Below are 24040 nucleotides of genomic sequence, written 5' to 3' on the forward strand. Positions count from 1 at the left end.
CAGAGTCTCATAATACAGTTAATTTCTATATTTATTGAGCAATTCACAACAAATAAGAAACACACAAGCAAACTGCAAGATTTCCATGTTAGCATATTGCCAGTTTGCTTTCATCCTGTGATTTTTGGCTGGCACCTGTTCAACCTTTCATTTCCATATTATGAATTCAGCAATTGAGATATTAAAATTCACTATCTTCTGTATTAATACAGTGCACGCCAACAGTGGGGACTCAACAGTCAAATGAAATGAGAAACATAACACTAACCCAAGAAATGGAAAATATTATAAATCTGAAACAAGTTAACATTTATTTTGTGAAGTGTTTACTGTTAACATTACTGGGTACAAAAACGGAATAAAAGTTAATTAAAAACAAAAATTACCTACACTGTGAAAACTGTCAACTGATATAAAGACATCAACAGTTTCTATAAATGCACATTACTTCATGTGGTAAAAACAGTTCTTTTTTTCTATCGTACACAAATGTACACCATATTTTCTGCAGACGATATGTGCACAGCTTTTTGGGCAGAGTTCGCACCATGCTTGCTTGACATCATACTGTGCCCAATGACCATTTGTCATATCTGACATTAGCAGTTAGATTTGTTGATTGTTGCACCTTTCCTTTCCATAGATTCTTCTCAAATGCTTGGTGTCTCTTTCCTTTTCATATCAAATTTTCCACTCTGTGTCGAATCTGTTGATATATCAGCTTGAAATTGCATCAGTGAGTACTCACTGGTTTTCCCCAGTCGCTGTTGATGACGTATGTACAATAGCCAACTGTTTATGACTGCTAACACCCCCCCCCCCCCAAAAAAAACAACACTCCAATGACACAATGCCAGAACACCACCAGTCTCATATACCACCTCTTAGATCATATGTCAGTTCTATTTCTATACCACCCCAGAAGCATGTCAGATTTACCCCTCTCATGAATTTGTAGTACTATTTTACAAAAAACGGTCTGTCCACATCTATGGACTCTTTTCTGTAGCACACCACCTTTTGCTTTTAGATTCCAGATCTATGGCAGCATATGAAATTGACGGCTTTCCAATCAAACCACTAGATTAGGGACAGGTTAGACTTACAAGGGGTGGCCATGACGATTGGAATGCAGATTTATTGCAAACTTCGTACACTTGTAGTAATCCATGAGGACAACAAAATCTGTAAGCAGTAGCGCGTACTTCTCAACCGTTATTGAGAAAATCGCAAGATAATTTCAGTCATCAAATGTGTACCTGTGCGTGGCCGTTATTATCACGAAGTGGCGGCAGCTGAGTGGTTAATCGTAGGTCATTGGTCACTGGATCGAGTCCCATTTGTCACCTCCCCCCCCCCCCCCCCCCCACACAGTCATATTCTTTACTATTTATATTACAAACGATATAACAGGAAAAATACATGTAATAAATTTACAATGTTATTTGACAGTCTACAAAGTTTTATTATCACAAATAATATAATATTCATAACTACTGACTAGTAAACGACCAAACGCATAAGAAGTAGAAGTAGTAGTAGTAGTAGTAGTAGTAGTAGTATTATGGTATTCTGCCTTACGGTAGGTCTTGTCGTGAGTTAAGCCTCTTCCACTTTTGTCTGTCCGTAGCCAGTCTTTTCATTTCTGAATATTTGTCTCCTTTGATATTGTCCAGCATTTGATATCTTCCTCTTCCCCTTTTCCCCTCTACCATTCCTTATATTCCTTCCTTCAATAAACAGTCCCTCCTCAAACAATGTCCAATCTAGTTCTGTTTTCTCTTTCTTCTCCAACCCTTCTTAATACTTCTTCATTCCTTACTCGGTGTTCCCATTTCACTTTTTCCAGTCTTCTCCATAACCGCATCTCTAGTGCCTCCAAACTTCTTTCATCTTCCTTCCTCAATGTCCAGGTCTCCGCACCATATAAACAATATAAACATAAACTGATACTGAAAATGTTTGCTTGTCCGTGATTTGAGAAATCCGTTATACCTGGAAGGAGGCCGAAACTACATGTTACCTTCATGTTTTGACTGCCACAGACAGCTTTCGAAAGGTGTACAACTAATGATCGCTTTCAACATTACGTGTACAAGTTTCAGGATGGTATTTTTCGTAAAAACATGGAAAACAAAGTTAAACAGCACCAGCTGCATTGAATAAATGCTCCACATACGCATGGTCTTTTGAGGTTTTCCATGGGAAAACAAACCTCGGTAAAATTTTTAAAAACCTCTCTTTCATCTGATAATTTGGAAGCAAACCACGCATAACACAGCATTTCCTTAAATATCGGCACTGATAATTGTTCATGCAGTATCGAGTGTATTTTAATGGCTTCTTCACAAGTAGCAATTTCTCTTTCGATTAAATAAGAACAATTTTGAAGATGCTCAATGAAATGTTTAACTTGCCTGTAGAAATAAACATCGCACGGTTGGTAAATTGGCGTGCATTTCGGAGGTACGACTTTAACCATACGTGTTCCAAGTCCTTCGTCATCGGTGAAAATTTCGTCGTACAAACCAGGATTAGTCTGATCCCCCCAATAATCTATTATTAATAAGAATTTTTCTTTCTTCACATAGGGAAGCATGACGCTAGATACAAATGAACAATATAATTGCATGGTAAGTTTCCCGGATTTCGAACTCATTACGACGACATTCAGAAGATCTTTCATTAATTTGTCAATGGTGTTCTGAACCTTTGGTCCAAAGTGCCCCGTGGCTTCTCGCAAACAAAGAAACACGTGTGGCAATAATTCGCCACACAATGTTATCACATATTGTGCCGTGTACGAGTGCGTCACCTTATTCATATTGCGCTTTCTGACAAACATGATCTTTGAATTTCTTTCGACGAGAGTTCTGTTGTTTGTGGACTGGTACTGGCAACCTGTCTGGTCTGTATTGATAACAAATTTTTTTTCGAAATTCCGGATGACTGCCCTTGTCTGCAATTGAAACTTTCTCATGGCTTCCAACGTTTCTTCCGCAGACACGCATTCCCTCAAACTCACATACTGCGTGATCTTCCTCTGCCGAACTCTGTGCCATAGTTTGAATTTTTTTAGCCATGAAAGCAATGCTTTGAAGATGAAGTTCTCAGATTGGAATTGGCTTGCAGCAGCCAAAGCCCACTGCTGTAGGTTTCTGGTTGTTACCTGAAAAGTAAAATCAAAGTTTCATTTTATTAATATAATTATTTCTTCAATGAGGTTGTTGAAGATATAGAAAATTAGATGTAGAGTGATAAAAATGAACACTTACTTGCTCATAATTTTGGCGAGACTCAACGAAATGGTCATAGGTCCACGCATCAATTACCGAATATTTATCGATCGTTGATCCTCCAGATTTTATGTTTTCTTCCCATCTCTTCAATTCGTCTTTTCTTGTCAAACTTCTAGACCCTTTTATCTGGAGAGTTCGAAGACTCCATTTGGGGTGTTCTTTTGCCAGTTTAACAACTTTTATTTTGGTCTCCAATGGAACATAATCGCCCTTTGACGCCTTTTCTGCTGGCTCATAATCTTCATCATCAGATGAATTTTCTTAGACTTCACGGAATTGATCTTCTATGTCTACTTCATCAAAATGAATAAGGTCCTCGTCAGTGATGAGTATTTTTTCTCCTAACATTTCCATGGTAGCCCAATACAGTTCTTCTCCAATCACCATCGGCAGAAATTGTTGCTGATGCTTCTGTATCAATGGCGTCCGCTTCTTGAAGAAGACTCTCACAATATACGAACGCATCTTTCAAACGGCGTTTCACAACTGCACATGGAGTGAATATTCATGACATTCCTTGTCTGCATTTCTCGCCGAACCGGGTGCCACTCATTTTTCTAGTCACGATGTAAGGTTTTATACTTCACGAACAATTCGCACGTACATTATTTCTTCCTGCTATATAAGCAAGGTCTCACCGCTACGCAAGTTAACCGTCAAATGATCCCCCATTATACCCTGGCCCTCCCCTCGTTGGTTGTTTATTAGTCGGTAGTTATGAGTATTATATTATTTGTGATGATAAAACTTTGTAGACTGCCAAATGACATTGTAAATTTAATAAAAGTTCATCTGATTACACGTATTTTTCCTGTTATATCAATTGTAATATAAATAGTAAAGAATATGACTGTGTTGGGGAAAAAAAAAGTGACGAACGGGACTCAATCCAGCGACCAACGACTTACGATTACGGGGCTTGGACACTAACCACTTGGCTGCATGTGCTTCGTGATAATAACGGCCACGCACAGGTACATACTTGATGACTGAAATTATCTTGAGATTTTCTCAATAATGCTTGAGAAGTACGCACTACTGGTTCCATATTTTGTTGTCCTCAGGGAGTACTATAAGTGTATGAAATTTGCAGTAAATCCGCATTCCAAACTTCGTGGCCTCCCCTTGTTAGTTTCAACTCTCAACCATGCTCCGCTTCTTTCAAATCTCTTTCATTTACCAAAGGACAATACCCCGTTCTGTCCTGTCTAATAGTACCAATACAGAGTATACCTTTAAGTTTTAATACTACTGCCAGTTGCAAGGATGAGAACCAGTTATTAAAGAATACTTTGTCAAGATTTACCGAGAAAAAAATATTTCAAAGTGCCGTTACTATGTCCGCAGAAAAACCAAGTCCAAAATCACCACAAGTATCTTTGCCACATAAGAATGAAAATTATACCATAATTCCAGGTGAACCAGTTCGCATGAAAATCTTGAATCCCCATTTGGGTGGTTTATTTCTAATACACTGCAGCCTCTGAAAGGTGCACTGTGTTTGTCGATGGAATTTTATTCTTCTAGTGAAATTGCTTTCACACCTTGAAGAAGAGTATCAAGCAATGGCCGTATTTCCAATAGTTTACCATATTTTGGACCTGTTCTTGATTTTTGGTTGGTGTTACCCTCGGTATGAAAATACTTTCAAGTTTTTGGAACCTATTTAAATTCATTATATCTGCAGTAGGATGATATCTACATGCTGCAGAGCCAGTGCAATTTGTTAGCTGGCATTTTTATCAGTCCCATTTGGAATAAAAGTCCCATAAGCTGTTCAGTTTCAACCTGTGTACAGTTGAGTACCTCTCCATCTTTTCGATTAGCTTACAAGTTGCTTTGAATACAGATTTCATTTTATAATATCATGTGTAACAAATGTTTTGAAATACATGAGGAGTTTTCAAATTTGCTGGAGGGGGCAGGAGATAATTCCACCATGTAATGTTGGGCAGTTCTAAATCTATTTTCTTGCATTCCACTCATCTGTATGTTCTTTTTTTTAAAAAAATCCGAGACATTTTTGTGCATATATTGTCTGAGAAGAAGGTGAATTACTCGATAAATTTTTGGTTGTAGTAGGCCCCGATACAGACAAATTTACATCAGATACACTGGCAGTAGTTATTGCAGGGATGGACAGAAAGGACTTAATGAACTTCGCTGGCAAGTGAACTTCACTGGTATGATCAAGATTTTGAGCTTCGTCACTAGTTCACTCTATCACACAAAAATAAAGTGTTAATCAATATTGTCGGATGTATCATTAATTTCTGACATATTTCCATAGTTTACAAAATCAAGAAGTTCAGGAATTTCTTCAATGGTCATTTGTTTTTTAATGTAATGTTCCATTGTCACAGTCTAGTTTGTCTATAAAAAATAAAAGTCATTACAATATACACAAGTTTTCGCCCCTGATCAAAGCCCAGCTTGTTGACTAGTCACAGCAGAACCTGAAACAAAGAAAATGTAATGTGTATAGGAATAAGATCTCAATTTATCACTCATTTTTTCAATATAAACAGCAAAATATAGGCTATTATTTATTTATTTTTTCTTGACAGTTACTAACCTTTTAATCCCTACATTGTTCATGGACATCGCACATTTGTATCAAGGTATATTATTATGTCAGACATTATTTTGTTGATGGTGACCATTGTCAGAGCAATAATGCAAGTGTAATCTTCATCATAGTACCAAAGAAATAACAATTCATTCGTAAAATAAAAGTAAAATAAACATAAATACACCACATCAACAGCCACGTGTAGACAATAATGTAACACGACGTCATAGCTGGAGAGATTCATGCAAGAAGTGGGTACATGCACCAACAAGTGGCAAAATGTCATACTAGAAGCATGCTGTCCCTTAACAACAAGATGACTTTAAGGATTGATACACAGTATACTGTATTGCCTAGGATCAACACTGGGAATGAAAGGGTTAACTCATAACTCACAAGGTGACTTTTCTATAATGCGTACGAGATGTGGTCTCTGGACCTCTATATTTAAACAGATTTAAGGTGCAAATCATTTGAAAATTTTAATTAAAGTTAAATAACATTTAGTTTTAGAATTACTTTAGTGTTTTTATATATTATTGACCTTATTGCGAAGGGTTAAGCTTGCTGGAATTTACTTTTTATCACACATTTTGCGTGTTCTTTTTAGGTACTACACATAAATGAACTGTTACAGAACTGAATTTTACATTCTCAAAAATTATGTCTTGGGGGTTCAAACTTGCACATAAAAATTGCCCTCAATAGGTACAAAAAGACAATCTGCGAAAGTTACAATCAGTGTTGTGATCCACGGTTTTCTTTATCACCACAGAGAATACATTCGATTTTAAGAAGCACTTTAAGTGTTTTATACGGGAAACAGAGGACCCCACCACAATTGTTCTAAGCTTCTTTCTCTGAATGATTCTCCGCTAGCAGAATTGTGATCACTGGTTGTTGTAAAAACACCATCTTTTCCAGCCCTTTGATCTATATCACTGAAATCTTCTTCCATCAACCGACAAACAATTTCTTCAAAAAGATCATTTAAACTGACTTGATCCTGCAAGGTGTCAACAGCAAACAAAGAAGGTGACATCAAGAAAACGTAGGGTTGCGATTCAAGGATGGTAGTGGGAATATATAAGCAGTCTGCCAGAACTGACCTTGGAGAGCGAGCTCAAAAATTTTTGCTCTCTCTGAGACCACACCTTGTGAGTTAAGGGTTAATTATTTTTCTGACATTTCACCAGCATGATGGGTTGCTATTGTCAAATATTCTCTCTCTATTACTGGGTAGGACTGTGGGGGTAGCATCTTTAATTCGTAATCCAAAATTTAGATATCCACCACCAGCAATGGAGGATGAATCTTTGACGCGTGTGACACCCCAGCCCACCCTGGGTGCTGCAGTGCCTAGGCAGAGATAACCAACATACTGCCTCCACACGTTGATAGGAGTGAAAATGCTTCTTAACACATCTGGTATGGTTAATACTGTTGAATATCTGTGAGTAGATTTTTTTCAGCCACACTTTTCCAGTTGATAACTGCTTGTAAAAGAATAGCTATTTGTGTCACGTTTTACATCACGTCAGCTAACAAGCGACAAAATTATTAGATATGTAGTTGTCACTTCTTTTTTAAATGTGGCAGTCTTCCTGTTATGAGGAACATCGACTATTTTCTTCACATTCGCTCTAGAAATCTGTAGCTGTTAACCTATAAACTCTTACCAGCAATTCCTACCCATTCTTCGATACTTAGATGGAATTTTTGTCATTTGTTACATCTGTGTTTGTGTATGCATCTGTCCAACACTTCCAATGGTTTAGATATCCCCGTATAATCCAATAATCCAAAAGCGTTTCTCCTCTAACATTTCCACCATTTTACAATTCCAGTTCCAATGCTGGCACTTAAGTCAACATTCTTCTTCATAACAGTGGATAGCTTCACCTTCACTGAAAAACACACACAGAATGCAAGTAAATACATTATAGCTTTTTAATTAAGTAGTTCTGTTTTTAAAAAAGTTAAGAGACTGAGAAGATTGTGCAGAAGGTAACTGATGGATCTGCAAATTACTACATCCACACCTGTACTTTGCAAGCCACTATGAAGTGTGTGAAAGAAGGTTCATAGTGTACCTTTCCACCCCCATCCTATTCTATTAGCAGATGCTATATGAGGAGAAAGATTATCAATATTCCATGTATGTCTCTAATTTCACTGCCATCATTAAGCAAGAACAACACTGCTTCATAATTGCTATAAGGAATAGCTGACACTTACTACATGACACCCAACCAATGATAGTAAAGTGAAATGCAAAGGTTGAGACGTGTTAACTGCAGCAAAGCCTGTGCATGAATGCACAGTGTGCTTTTGACCGTTCATGCAGTACCGGTGTTTGATGAAGGTAGATGGACAACTCATTAGTGCGACGTTCTGTGTGTGGTGCAGCAACACATGTGCAAGGCATCATTTGAGTGCAAGCCAGTCAAAGTGTCACTACTGTGGCCACAGTAATGGGTGTGTCCCAAACATGTCATCTCATGATTTAAAAAGGCCACTGTAAGTGCATATAATATGTAAAAGCATGCCAGTGGTTTTAGACAGGCCATCACGCCACAAGGGGATCACTACATAGCCCTACTGGCGAAAAGGAACAGACATCTCATTCCTTGGCAGGTCGCTGCAGACCTTGCAAGCGCTACCGGTATTGGTGCCAGTGCATATCTCTTTGCCAGAACCATTTTGTGACAATTAAATTGGGCTGGTTTGTATGCTCAAAAGCTTGTTAAATCCATCCCACTTCAACTACGCCGTCATCGAGAAAGAACGTTGGTTGGGGTAAACAAGAAAGATGTTCTCCGATGAAACCTGCTTCACTGTGGCAAGTGATTCTGGCTACTTGTTAGTGTGGGCAGAGGGGGAACACATTATACACTACAGAATATCCATAAATGTCACTGGTATGGTTCAGGCATTATGGTGAGGGGCAGGTAATATACATAATGCCTGAATGCCACTACATATTTTTGCTTGACATACTGTTACAGCACCAGTGTTGCAAGGAGATTATTCTGGATCATGTGTGTCTGTTTAGGAGTGTGGTAGGCCTGGATTTTCTGTTTATGGATGATAGTCCCCGCCCACACAGGAAAGATGAGGAGGTGGACACACTGGAGAGTGAAGATGAACATATGGAATGGTCTGCCTATTCTCCTGGATCTAAACCATGCAATAACTGAAAACCTCCTTGAGAGAGGAGTCCCCAAGGACTCCTCAGCTGTCTGGTAATCAGAATGAATAACAAGTGCAAAATATGCATTAATGTTCAAGGAGGGTGTGTATCTTACTGAGAGTCCAATATCAATCTTTATGTTGGAGGGAGGTCTCATTGGTGTCAAATGTAGACGTTATTAATGTCTGTTATTTTGCTTTTCCATAGCATTTGTCAAGCAGTGTATGTTGAAGGAAGTTTACATTTATTGACATGTTTAACACTTTGGAGACTGGCCACTTAGGAGAACATCAGGCCTACGAAAGCGGCCATTTAAAGCATTATTGGCACGTGTAACGGATGTATCTTCAAGAGTAATACATACTAAAAAAGGACCAAGCTCCAAGATTATTCTTTACACTTACTTTAGTTCTTTGATAGGTTACAAATTTTTAAAATATGATGACAAAGTATAATTATCATCCCAAGGAAAAAGTATAAGGCGAGTTATTGAGGGTGGTGGGGTGTTTTTTTTTTTTTTTTTTTTCATAGCATAGCAGGATTTTCCTTTTCAGGCTGAAGCTATTACATGTGCTCGACTTTTTTTTTATGTAAAATTGATTTTAAACTTTGTGCACAAAGTAATAATTTATAAATCAAAACATAACAGTCCACAGAAATAACATACTTCTAACTTTGCCAATTGCTGTGCAAAGCTCAATTGCAAAAGAAGAATGGAAAATGCAGATAATTTTTTATTTGCGCACAAATGTGGCTGTTGCCAAGATGGTGAAGACAACATTTGTACCTCACATAATTACATTATGGTCCTAGTACATACATTAATGTACTACGCAATAGATTAAAATTGCCCGTATTTTATTTTCCGTAGCCTTTGGTGTTTTTCTTCTGTTGCACAAGGTATTTGAATTTAGTGATGCTTTATGGAAATGGAATGAGGTTATCCTGCGGTAAACTGTTCCACTACTTCACTCCTCTACTGGCATATGAGTATTTACCTCCACTGCTGTCCCTGGTTTCACACTTACTTGGTACTAATGGTTTTTCATTCCAACATATACACCCTCATAGACCATGTACATTGTATATCCTCCGATGCACAGGGCTGGCCAGAAATATAGTAACACCAAAAATGCAAAGCTTTAGAATGTCTAATACTGTGCAGGTAGGCCGTTGGAATTCAAAAGAGCTTCCAGCCATGTGTAAATACAAGTCCTGTATGGTTTTCAAGGAAATCTTATACCATAGTTCCTACAAAATAGTAGCAAGTTCAGGTAATGGCGACAGAAGTGAGTACTGATCACACTCCCCTCTCTCCGGAGTAGACCACAAAGGCTTAATAATATTGTGATCTGGTAATTGCAGTGACAATGGGAGATGCAACAATTCATTCTGTGCTCACAAAACCAGTTCTGTACGATGCAAGATGTGTGAACAGGAACCCTGTTGTCTTGGATCACAGCACCACTACTGGAGGACAAATAGTGTATCATGGGATGGACCTGAACCTGATCAGCCAAAATGGTCACATAATCCCTGGCAGTAATGTGATCTTGCGGAGTAACCTTGGGGCTCATGGAATATCATGATATGGTTGCACAATTGTCACTGATCCCCCGCCACATTTCCCTCTTGGGATGTAAACTCAGCCAGAAGTTGGAAATAGTTTGAAACAAGACTTTTCCGACTGAATTACTTTCTTGCATTGCTCCCTAGTCCAGGTTTTATGGCTCTGGCACCACGTTTTCCTATTACAGGCATTTGCATCACTGATGCGTGGTTTCAGAATTCCAGCATGTCCTGTATGGAGCACCTTTTGTGTTGTTTTGGTGCTGACAGGGTTCCCACATGTGACATTCAGTTCTGCACTGGCTTTTGTAGGTGGTGTAATCTTATTTTTCATCACAATCCTCTTCATTGACTATCTGTCACAATTACTTAAAACACATTTTCTTTCGCATTGGACTTGGCAGTTAATATTTTTCTGCTTTCCCTTTATGCGGTATAAATCTTCGATATAGTGCCTCTTGGAACACACATTTTTTGCTCCCTTGATAACGGAAGCACACATTATATGAGCAACAACAATTTGGCCACGTTCAAATTCACTTAGTTCGGACATAATACACCACAGCTACACAGAACACTGTTCTGACCATGACTGACACTTTTCACAGGTGCCGTTCATGGTAAAATACAGAAGCACAACCTGGATATGCATTTATGTTCAAGCACACATTTCTCACAATGTTTCCATATTTTTCCACTCCTGCAGTTCCCATTAGATACTTAGTTGCTCTCCATTGCATTTCTTCTATCTGCTTTGACAGGAATATTTGCTGGGGATCCCATGACCCTGCAGCTGGCGTCTTACGAGGGACACGTAGGCTTTCTCCTTCATACCCTTGGTTGCCCCATTCAGCACCCTCATTAATATGTGCAGAAAGCAGGTGCCTTGTTGACTGCCTCACCTATGTGTAGCCCACAATATTTCACTGCATTCAATGTCACAGTATTGGCATTGTTGTCCTGCTGTGTTGTTGTCCAGTTCTAACTTGTACTAACATCTTTTCCATCACATCTAGTGCCAGTATCATGGGTCCACATGCCAACACAATGTCTCCGTATTCAGTGGAAGTAACTTGTGCGAGCGAACTGTACAATGGCAGGAGTAGATTTATTCTACAGTCAGTTGCGAATGCTGGTTCTGTAAATTTTCTCAATAGTGTTTCAGGAAAAGAACGTCGTCTTCCCTCAAGTGATTCAATTTGAGTTCACAAAGCATCTTCGTAATACTTGTGTACTGACTGAACTGCAGGGAACAAATCTAGCTGCACGACTGAATTTCTTTGTCAACCATTTGCCTTCGTTACTATTAACATTATGTGCTGATTCCACTTCATGTCACTTTGCAATGTTATGCTTGGATATTTAATCATCGTGACTATGTCAAGCAACACGTCACAAATATTTTATTCGAACATTACAGGATTGTTTCTCCTACTCAACAGCATTAGCTTACATTTTTCTATATTTAAAAGCAAGTTTCTATTCATCACTCCAAGTAGAACTTCTGCATAAGTCATCCTGTAGTATCCTACATTAATGCAGAAGTCACACTTTTCCGTACATGCAGCCAACAGGCACAGGTTGCTGTTCACCCTATCCATCAGATCATTTATGTCTATAGAAAAAAAGAATGGTCCTGTCACATTCAGCCCTTAAACTAACTATGCCACATCCATTAATAACCATGTCAATCCTGCATCAATGTGGGACAGAGGCACAAGCAAAAGAACAAAAGGAAGATAGATGCCTTTCTGGAAGCCAAACTGAGCTGTTGTTAAAAGGTAATTCTCAAAAATTGTCAACATTCTGATGTAACCCCTCTTCTCAGAATCTTTTGAGAACACAGGAAGGAGGCAGATGGTACTATAATGGTCAATTCCTTACCTCAAATTTTATAAATGAGTGTTACTACCGCATATCAGTCTTTCAGGGAATACACCTTGACTCGTTGAGGGTACTGCCAAATTTGCGGAAGATATTAGTACTTTGAATATAACTACAAAAATTATCACTTGTTAGTTACATAATGATTTTTGTGACCTTTTTAACAGATGACTGGCCAAAACTGTTGTCAGATGCAATGCCTTTCTATGTACATCTAATCTCTGACAAACTATTTTTTGGCCTGGTGTTTTCCGCTAGCATTAGGAAGATTTATTGAATTTAATGGCCAGTTATTTGCATTTAATAATCTGTCTCACTGCTACTCTCATCAGAGAATTTAATATAATCTGCCTTGCCAGGTTTGTTCGTTTCGTTCCTAATATTGCGACAAATTCTTCTCAGAGTTCTGATATTCTTTTTCGCATAGTTCATGGTTTTTTGGTGAGATGATGAATTTTGCAATACTGCTTGTATTGCAGTTTTAAGTTTTGATTAGAGGTAATCCTTTGGACTAAATAAGGCCCTCTTCCCATCATAAGGTACATTGACCACAGATGTTAGCCACCCTTTCTCTCAGTTTCCAGTGTAACTGGCCTTGATTCATCGAAAAGGAAAGCTGTATTCCTTGTGTAAGATTTTTAGGAAAAAAATTAATTTTCTTATCTACTGTTTGTCCTTGACAAACATCTTCCAAATTTTCATCCTGTTTATTCTCCCTGAATATTGGAACTGAGTCAGCATTTAAAATTCTGTGAAATTTGATTTTTCCCTTTCAAGTTAAACCTGACTAATTGGGAGTATTTATTATGAGGCCTCATCTATTTGAAGAAACACAACTGGATTCAGAAACCAATTATCTGATGTTCATTATGTCCTCCTATTCTTGCTGGAGAACTCATTGTGAGGATCAAACCAAAGCTGGAGATCAGTAACTGTACGTGCCCTTCATCAAAACTTATCAGAGATGACATCAGTATTGAAAGCTCCACAATCATTTCTCAATTATTTATGCTAAGTCTTGGTACTCCCTCTAAACTGCTTATTAAAGTTCAAAACATTTCCTGTTTGGGGGCTGTACTTTCAGAATTGCTATCTTGTATGTTTCCAAGTCAGTTACTAAAGTACAGCATTCAAAAACTTGTGCAATGCAGTACTCATTTAGGTCTATTGTCTGGGATTTTATTCATTGTTAGCTTATCTTTCCTTTTTAATAAGCTTGTTATGTTTTGATGGAAAAGTCCAAATGTATTATGATTGTTATTTTTTGCTCTTTCCAAAGTGCTGTTTTTCGTTTCTCCACTGATCATTGTGACCGTTTACAGTTATTTGGCATTTCTATCTTTAGGAAACATTTACCCTAAAATGCTGAGTGAAAATATTGGAAACAACAGCTTGAACACACAGTGATCTGCGTACAGTGAATACTTCTGAAAATTAGTCATGCAAGTAGCTCAGGTTATCGTCTTAAACTGTTCCCTGCACCCCGAAAATCACTACATGATCATCTTCACCAAGACCTTTCTCCAGAAGGCCTAAACCCCATGTGGCAACATTGAGACCTGTACATCGCTTAAAAGTACTAGTTAGCTGGTGTTCACTACCCAAGGAGTTTTGTATTGTTTCAGACACCAGTAAAAACCTGATTCTGTAAAGAATCTATTTCTCCCATTCAAAACAGCTTCAAACTCCCGACTGCTTTACAAATGAGTTAATGTGTTAAATATTTCACATTGTGCATGTAAATGAGGAAAAGTTTAAAACTATGTTTAAAGTTTGTTGTGAATCATGAAGTGTATTAAGTCAGGGTAATTTGCACTCCACTTTATGCAAAAGACAGATTTTCACGCATCACAATGTTTATGTCACATCTTCTGAACCTTGTGTCATATAGTGATATAATTTTGCCAGTACATTTAGTGGCATGTCTGGATACTCTCTGCAAAATGTGTTACGAATAGAGGTAGTAATAAAGGAGTTATAAATTAAAACATCATGTCAGATGCCGCAGTTTTACTGCACGAACAATGACAATGTAGTAGCGACAAACTTTTTTCCTTTTATCAGTTTATGGGGGCATGCCATGAGTTACGCTGCCATATGTATACCACCTTATGAGTGGATTTGAAGTTCTGAAGGTAGCATGAGTAAAATACAGGGAGTGAAATGTTGTGTACAACTTGTGCAGAAACCAGATAGTAGTTATAAGTTGAAGAACATGAACAGAAACCAGTTGTTAAGAAAGAAAAGGAAGCAGAGGTTGAAGGGAGTGAGACAGGGTTGTACCCTACCCCAGTGCTGTTCAATCTGTACATTCAGCAAGCAGTATAGGAAGCCAAAGAAATATCTGGAGGAGAAATAAAAACTCTGAAGTTTGACAAGGACATTGCAGTTCTGTCAGATAGAGCAAAGGACATGCAAGTGCAGTTGAATGGAATGGAGAGCATCTCGAAAGGAGGATATAATACGAACATTAACAGAATCAAAACAAGGGTATGTAGTCTAATTAAATCAGGCCATGCTCAGGGAATCAGATTAAGAAGTGGGACACTTAAAAGTAGCAGATGAGTTTTGCTATTTGGGCAGTAAAATAACTTATGATGGCTGATGATAAGAGGGTATAAAATGTAGACAGCAATGGTACGAAAAGCATTTCTGAATAAGAGAAATTTATTGACTTCAGATTAAGTATTAGGTAATCTTTTCTGAAGGCATTTGTCTGGAGTGAGCCTTGTATAAAAGGCAAATGTTCACAATAAGCAATTCACACAAAAAGAGAATAGAAGCTTTTGAAATGTGATGCTACAGAAGAGTGCTGAAGATTAGACGGATAGTTCATGTACCTCAAGAGGTGCTGAATAGAATTGGAGAGAAAAGAAATTTGTGACACAACTTCACTAAAAGGAGTAGTCGAATTCATTCTGAAACATCAAGGAATCTTAAGAATTATATCATGACTGTGCTTTTCGATAACAGTGCACATAGAAGCTTTATAAGATTGGAAAATAACAGCAAACTAGTTGTAAAATGAAAAGTTTATTAACCCTTTACCATGGTTTCAACAAACATAAATTTGTCTTCTTCAGAAGAAAAATGGACCTATTGAACAAATTATTACAAAATAGGTACAAGGGTCAACCAGAGAAGGGTGAAATATGACAAACAATAATAACAAAAATTTTCACAATTTTTGCTCTTGTGAAAAGGATATTGAAGCCATAAGGCTCTTGTCTAGTACAGTTTACTTGTCACCCACAAATATCAGCTGTTAAAATGCATACCAGAAGGTGGTAGCCCAATACTGTCGGGCTTTTAAATAAAACCCATGTGACATTTGTGCAATACCTAAACAACTAGCTTCCAATATCACCTTTTTCTTGTTATTAGGAATGTTTTCTTTTCTTCAATAGTAATAAGAAATTTGTACATTGTGCAGAAGACAGCAATGATAGGCTTTTAAAATTATCTTTGTAACAGAAGAGCAATGTCCAGGAATATTCAGTTTTTTTTTAACAACCTTTGTATCAATCTCGCTTGAGAGTATTTAGCTTTAAGCTCTCACACAAAATGGGCATGTAATTTTTACTCGTGCATTAACAACGTGTGTAGTAAATGCTATGTGTGTATAAAAATGCAAGAATGTGTGTGTGTGTGTGTGTGTGTGTGTGTGTGTGTGTGTGTGTGTGTGTGTATATGAAAAGTTATCATAGGCGCAATAATAATTTTATTTATTATGCCAATATTTGTTCGCAAGCATGACTTTTGCCTGCAATCGTAAGAAGAGGCAGTAATTTCTTCCATCCTGCAAGACATCTTAAAATATATATATGCTAATCATCAAGATTTAGTGGATGGACTGTATGATCAGCAACCACAGGTAATTAGAGGTAAATTAATGATGTCAGCATTAAAATGTGTGTGTGTGTGTGTGTGTGTGTGTGTGTAATTGGACAACTGACATTTTGCTAAGCACTAAGTTTGCTGCAAAATCAGACAGTTTAAAAAATCTGCAGCTGACAGAGTAAGAAAATTTATCCTAGATACATTATTCATTTTTGCGCTTTTTCAACAAGACTCCATGCTTTTAATCCAGTACTGCAAGTAGTAATTATCTCTCATTACGTAAATTTCAAGCAGATTCATACTCTTTAGTCACTAGCCAAAATCTAAATTTACCTAATAAAACCAGAAAGAAAAAGATGGCTGATTGCTGTGTTCTATTATTTGAAAGTCATATCTCAGTCATTGAGTGCAACCACATCCCTAATGGAAGATAACTTGAATTGATTTCATTAATTTGACATTTGAATTTTAACTGTGCAACCCCACATTCCAACAGAGTGCACATGTATCATCACCATTATGCATGCTCCTGCACGCCATAGGTGGACCAATTTTCAAAGGGGGCACTAAATTGAACAGATGTCACTCATGCAGGGGCTGCCCTTGCGTATGCATTATCATGCCAATTTTTGGTACTAATTTAGCAATATGAACTAGCAATCTCCAGTGCACAATTCTCACCTGCAGAGGGCTGAATGGTTGTCAGCCAAAATATCCTGCCAAGAAATCGACATCATTCAGCTGCAATCCCAAAACTTCATGGAATAAATAATGAACTGTTTAACATGCTGTGTGACAGCTGGAACTGTCATGAAGAAGAATGAAGCAATGTTTTCAGTTGTTTTCCTGATTTCATGGACTTGTGGCAAACACATTGTTGTACCATTCAGCATTAACTATTGTCCGATCCATTAAAGCAATAGTCACAATACATCCAGTGTAACCAAAGAAAAAGGTGATCATTCTTTTGGGAGTGCTTTAAGAAAGAAGAACATTTCTTGGTTTCAGTTCATCTTTGAACATCCATACAGTCAATTACTGCCAAGTTTCGAGATCATACAAATATATCAAGTTTTGTTGGATACAAATTTTGCATTTCCTCGGTCGAAGTTTTTGAATATTTCCTAATACTAATTGACAGAAGACTTTTTTTGAGCTATGAACAAATTGTCCCTTAGGAACAGATCCTTTTCAAAACTGAATGTCCATGCGAAATCAAATGTACTGCCATCTTACATATTCCTTGAGATGCCTCTACCTCACCGTTAAGTCACATACCAATCCTCTCCAAATGATGATGTGTAGAGCGTTGATGCTTTTTGAAACCAACAACTAATTTTGGTCAGCCTTCACAACTGGAAGCACATCCAAGGCAAAATTCTGCAAAACCATTGTTGACAGTCTTTTCTGAAGGTGATTGATTACCACAAAGTTGAACAAAGTGATCTGAGGCATTGGTACTACATAAGGCCTTCACGAAAATCATAAAAAATTATTATCCAATTGCAACCTTTTTCACTTTTTTAAGATCAACTTCTCCTTCTGCGTACCGGTAATCATGTGGTGGTAAGCCCAACTACTATAGCACAAAGGGTAATCACATCTACATCCAAGCTGTCTGCATCACGGTATACAATATGAAAAGAAGTGTAGGCCAGGCATCATACTGTTAACTATTTCTCACTAGCCTGCAAGCAGTTTCCATATTTGCCTACAGTGGCATTTCTTTTCTTCTTCTTCTCTTTTTTTTTTTTTTTTTTTTTTTTTTTTTTTTTTTTTTTTTTTTTTTTAGCTCAATCAAAAATGACTGACATGATTTCTTCCACTTGTCAGCTTGGGTGGACAAACTGGAAGTATCTGTATGGTTGTCTTGAATGTGTTCAATTATACTAGAAGAAGAGCTGTGGCTTGAAAGTTAATAACATCTCAATGGCGTTAATGTCTTTATAAGTATGACACACCAATCAGCTCAAGGTGAGTAGCTAATTTTGCTCATGTTTTTTTTAATCAAAAACGTTATTTATTAAATAACATTGCTGAAGCTGACAATGCTGCAGCCATTAAGCAAATTTTCACTTGAAGAAGTTTTTAGCATCCTACTTCAACAATGAATGGACATCTATAAGATCAAATATGGATACAGAGGACGTATGAGCAGAGTTCAAACAGATTGAAAATCACATTCTGGTGAAGCATTCAGTAAGTAAGTCGATTAATGATACAGGCCCACTGGGGTCTAATAACACATTTCAAAAAATCATGAGAAAACAGACTGATGCATTCTTTGTTCAAACTAAAATGCAGAAATGTCATCAGTAGTGAAAGACCTTGCCATGAATCCTAGAAGATTCTAGGATTTCTAAGTGGATTTAAGGCTTCTATTAAGTTACTTGTAGATCATTCTGATGGTCAGCAAAATAAAAGCAGAAGTTTTAAATTCATGGTTACGAAATCATTCGCGCAGAGGGATCGTGCCAAGATGTACCATCGTTCCACTTCCACACAAACTTCCATGTGGAGGATATATAATTAGGCATGCTGGTGTTGAAAAACAGCTGAAAGGTTGTAAGTGAGCAAGCCACACTTCTTGGTGGTATCGCTATTTGGTTTAACAGAGGTAAGACTCTTCACATTGGCCCCTTAGTTAACTTGCATTTGTCACTAATCTCTCACACAATGCAAAGTCCCAAGCAAGTGGAAAAAAGTACAGATAACCTTCACATATAAGAATGGTAAAGGAACTGACCAGCAAAATTATAGGCCAAGAGGTGTAATGTCAGTTTGCTGCATAATTTTTGAGCATATTCCAAGTATGAATATACCAGACAGGGAAACACCTATCCATAACTCTACACAAATTTAGAAAACGTCGCTCAGGTGAAAAATAACTTGCCCTAGAACTGCACAGTATCCTGCAAATTATAGAGGCAGGGCAACAGGCAGATTCGATATTCCTCAACTTCAAAAAAAAGCATTTACTACAATGCCATCCTGTAGATTGTGAACAAAGATCTCATACAGAATACATTCTCAGATATGTGAGTGGCTCAGAGACTTTAATAGAACCATGTAAGTGTTCATCAGAGACAAGTACCGCCAGGAGTGCTCCTGGGATGTGTGATAAGACCACTAGTTTTCTACACACGTAAATGGCCTCTCAGATTGAGTGAGCAGCAATTTGTGGCTGCTGACCATGTTGTAGTGATTCATTGAGTGACTGTATGAGGATTTAAGATGACTTTTATGGAATTTCTATTCGGCATGATGAATGGCAGCTTGCTTTAATTGTAGAAAAAAGTAAGTTAAGGCAAATCAGTGGGAAAAGCAATCCTGTAATGTTCAAATTGAATAAAGTATTGGTGGTGTGCTGCTTGGTACAGTAATGTCGATTAAACTATGTAGGTGTAACATTGCAAACCAACAGAAACATAACGAGGATGAAAGGTTTGTGATTTGAAAGGCAAATGTTTCGGTTTATTGTGAGAATTCTATGAAAGTATAGCTTACCTATAAAAGAAACTGTGCACACAACACCTGCAGAACCCACTGTTGAGTACTGCTGACCTGTATGGGATCCTGACTTGGTGAGATTAAAGGGAAACATCAAAGCAGTTCAGAGGTGTTCTGCTAGATTTGTTAGTGGCAGGTTCAATCAACAAGCGAATATTACAGAAATGCTCCATTAACTCAAATGGGAATCCTTGAATGGAAGAAGATGTTATTTCATGAAGCACTACTGAGAAAGTTACGAGTACAGAATGCAGAACAATCTTACTGCCACCATGTCACACGTAAGGACTGTAAAGAGAAGGTAAGAGAAATCAGGGCTTATAAAATTTTTTTCCCTCAGTCTATGACCAGCACTGGTACAAGGTATCCTCTACCATGCACCATATGATGGCTTGCAGAGTACGTTTCTAGATACAAAAGAAGAGAACTGTAGGTATAGACTGGTAGATAACCCACAATAGCTGCACAGCACTTCATACAGTCCTAAGGTCGCAGAATGATGCAATGTACCCAGTCTGCAGTTATAACTCGCAAGGAGAGGTCCAAAACAGTGGGAACGACTTTTTGAAACTTATAGATTCGATCATGTAGGTTAAGGTCCAAGATATCACTCCTTGCAGCCATTAACCAGATGGGCTTTCGTCTGGGGGTAATTAAATATAAATAATAATAATAATTTCAGAATTTTGCATGCTGCTCTACAGCTTTTAAAATAATAATATTAATGAAACTGTTGCAGTAGCATAATAGTCATCGTGCAATCCTCACATGCATGAGGTTCTTTGAAACTTTATTTTTAAATCTTTCTGCAATCATTACTTTTATTCAATTAAATGGTTAAATTTTTTTTATTTCTATTCTTTGTCACATCATTTTAATCAGCATATTAACAGTTTCAATTGCTCTTATTTCTTCTCACAGTTATTAGTTTCCTACTTGGAATCTTTGTTCATGTGAATTTCATTATGTGAATTTCATTATTTTTATTTATCTCTCATACTATGCTGTGAGATCAATAGTATCCGGACACTTGGCTGAAAATGACTTAAAAGTTCATGGCGACCTCCATCGGTAATGCTGGAATTCAGTATGGTATTGACCCACCCTTAGCCTAGATAACAGCTTTCACTCTCGCAGGCATATGTTCAATCAGATGCTGGAAGGTTGCTTGGGGAATGGCAGCCCATTCTTCACGGAGTGCTGCACTGAGGAGAGGTATCCATGTTGGTTGGTGAGGCCTGGCATGAAGTCAGCGTTCCAAAACATCCCAGAGGTGTTCTATAGTATTCAGGTCAGGACTCTGTGCAGGCCAGTCCATTACAGGGATGTTTTGTCATGTAACTACTCCACCACAGGCCGTGCATTATGGACAGGTGCTTTATTGTGTTGAAAGATGCAATCACCATTCCCAAATTGCTCTTCAACAGTGGGAAGCAAGAAGCTGCTTAAAACATCAATGTAGGTCTGTGCTATGATAATGCCACATGAAACAACAAGGTGTGGAAGCCCCCTCCGTGAAAAACACGACCACATCATAACACCACTGCCTCTGAATTTTACTAGTGGCACTACACATGCTGACAGATGATGTTCATTCGCCATACCCACACTCTGCCATCGGATCACCACATTGTGTACTGTGATTCGTCACTCCACACAATGTTTTTCCACTGTTCAATCGTCCAATGTTTATGCTCCTTACACCAAGCAAGGTGTCACTTGGCATATACAGGTGTGATGTGTGGCTTATGAGCAGCTGCTCAACCATGAAATCCAAGTTTTCTCACCTCCCGCTTAAGTGCCATAGTACTTGCAGTGGATCCTGATGCAGTTTGGAATTCCTGTGTAATGATCTGGACAGATGTCTTCCTATTACACATAACGACTTTCGTCAACTGTCGGCAGTCTCTGTCAGTCAACAGACAAGATCGGCCTGTACGCTTTTGTGCTGTAAGTGCCCCTTCATGTTTCCACTTCACATGACAAGTGACACCCAATCACCTGGCCACATTCAAAGTCCAAGAGTTCTGTGGAGTGCACCATTCTGCTCTCTCACGATGTCTAATGACTACTGAGGTCGCTGATATAGAGTACCTGACAGCACAATGCAACTAGTTCGAAAAACTTATGTTTTTGGGGGTGTCCGGATACTTTTGATCATATAGTGTACTTAAAGATTTGAAAATGCCTGTTTATCAGTTAAAATCACAAGACGAAATAATTTACTCTTATCAACTATGCAATGGTGTCAAAAATGTATTTTTCGTTACAATACAAAATGTACATTTTTTAAATGGCAATCATCATATAAACATTTAAAACATAAATTCTCATTGTGCTATATAAAAAATAACACAGATGAAGATTGAAATGCAAGAAGGTATTATAAGTGAAACGAAATTCCAGCAAAATGAAGAATAAAAATACTGAATGCAATAACATGGGTGAGAATATGATAAAAGGGAAGAAATTACTCAAAATCAATCAATAACAGTAATTAAATTAAATGCAAAAAGCTTCCTAGTGGGTAAAGAATGATAGGGAGAAAAAATGAGATCAACTGTAATAGTTAAGATAAACTGGAATAGTTAGTATGCTGATTAAAATGATGTAACAAAGGAATGGAAATTTTTAAAAGTTACATTTCAAGCGTTAAATGAATAAAAATAATGATCAAAGTCATTTCAATAAAAATGAAAAGATTTCTAAACAAGTAAAGTGATTCGAACCTACATCCTTTAGCATGCAAGGACTCCATGATAACCGTTACATTAGGGTAATAGATTAATGTTACTACTTCAAAGCTCTACAGCACAGTGCAAAATTCTAAAATAATTTTTTCATATGTTACAAACGAAGGCCCACCAGTGTGAATGGCTGCAGGGCACTCTTATCAGCATACTTTTAATGTCAGTAACACCTGTGCACTATGATAATAATATGAGACTGGTGACAACTGCAGTGAAACAGCTAATATCTATATTTGGTGATTTGTGAAATCCTCATGCTCACCCCAATTAAATAATCTGTTATTTCTTTTTATGGGAGACATGAAAGCTAGGGTGAATGCAGAAAAATCTTGCCCAACGGTGGCCTTAAAAGGTGACACTCTTCAAGCAATTTGTTGCTATCCTGGCACGAATGTTAATGAGAGTGTGATCGACAACTTTGCACAGATTGAAATCAAACATTATAATGAAAAGGGTCGTTGCTACTCACTATATAGCAGAGATGCTGCGTTGTAGAAAGCCACAACAAAAAGACTGTCGGAAAGTTAGCTTTCAGCCAAGAAGGCCTTTATCAGAAGTAGCCAACATACACACACATCCATCCAGTGAGATGATCTCATGAGCACGTAGGAAAATAAAGATCAACTTTGACACAACCGTAAGTTCAGTAGATGCTTGCCCTTTAATGACTGTTTCACATCTACAAAGAAGTGGCATACGAAACACTTCTTCAACTGATTCTTGGGTACTGCTCATCAGTCTGAGATCCTTACCAGGTTGGATTAACACAAGAGAGAGATAAGATCCTATGAAGAACAGTGTGTTTTGCTATGGGACGGTTTAGTTGTCGCAATAGAGTTGCAGAAATCCTCAACAAACTCCAGCAGCAGATACGACAAGAGAGGCAATCGCAAATAGGTTTATTATTAAAATTCTGAGAGTGTACATTCTGGGAAGATTCAGACAGCATATTACTTCCTCTCACACATGTCTAAAGAGAACTGATGTGGAGGTTTAGTGACAATCATTCTTCACAGACACATTTTCAAATGAATTGGGTAGTGTTATCAGAAGCACTGTCTGCTACACACTAGATATAAATACATTCCTTGTGCCACTGATTTACCATACCGCAATCATCCAACATGGAGGTTACAGTTACAGAGGATGGTGGTAATCATCAGCTTCCAGCTCAAGTACCCTAAGTTTATCACATAAACTCTTAACCAAAACCAGTCTAGTCCTCTCCAGTACTTACTATGTGGCATGACCCAAGAGGTACACATTACTTATTGAAGACTACGGATGTGGGAGATATTACTCGTCTTCTATGGGATTCTTTGGACTAACATGGTCAAATAATAATAATAATAACAAAAACAATGTATAAGATTTGGTTTTGACTGCAAAAGAAGGAAAAAATATGTTTCATCAGGACAAAGCA

The 24040-nt window shown here is 37.7% G+C and overlaps 1 protein-coding gene across 2 annotated transcripts in view; it reads right to left on the reverse strand.

Moving 5' to 3' along the window:
- Positions 1-5310: 5310 nt before the first annotated feature.
- Positions 5311-24040, reverse strand: part of LOC124613999 (L-seryl-tRNA(Sec) kinase) — a 49889-nt gene continuing 31159 nt past the window's right edge. The window contains exons 2-3 of one of the 2 annotated variants that reach the window (XM_047142799.1): positions 7551-7773; positions 5311-5755 (exon numbers count right to left, since the gene is read on the reverse strand). The gene's annotated coding sequence lies outside the window, so the exon portion shown is untranslated. Of the gene's footprint in view, positions 5756-7550; positions 7779-24040 lie in introns of both variants that reach the window. The other variant, XM_047142798.1, reaches the window with a different exon arrangement.

The sequence above is a fragment of the Schistocerca americana genome, chromosome 4 (assembly GCF_021461395.2).
Source record: "Schistocerca americana isolate TAMUIC-IGC-003095 chromosome 4, iqSchAmer2.1, whole genome shotgun sequence".
Lineage (NCBI taxonomy): Eukaryota > Metazoa > Arthropoda > Insecta > Orthoptera > Acrididae > Schistocerca > Schistocerca americana.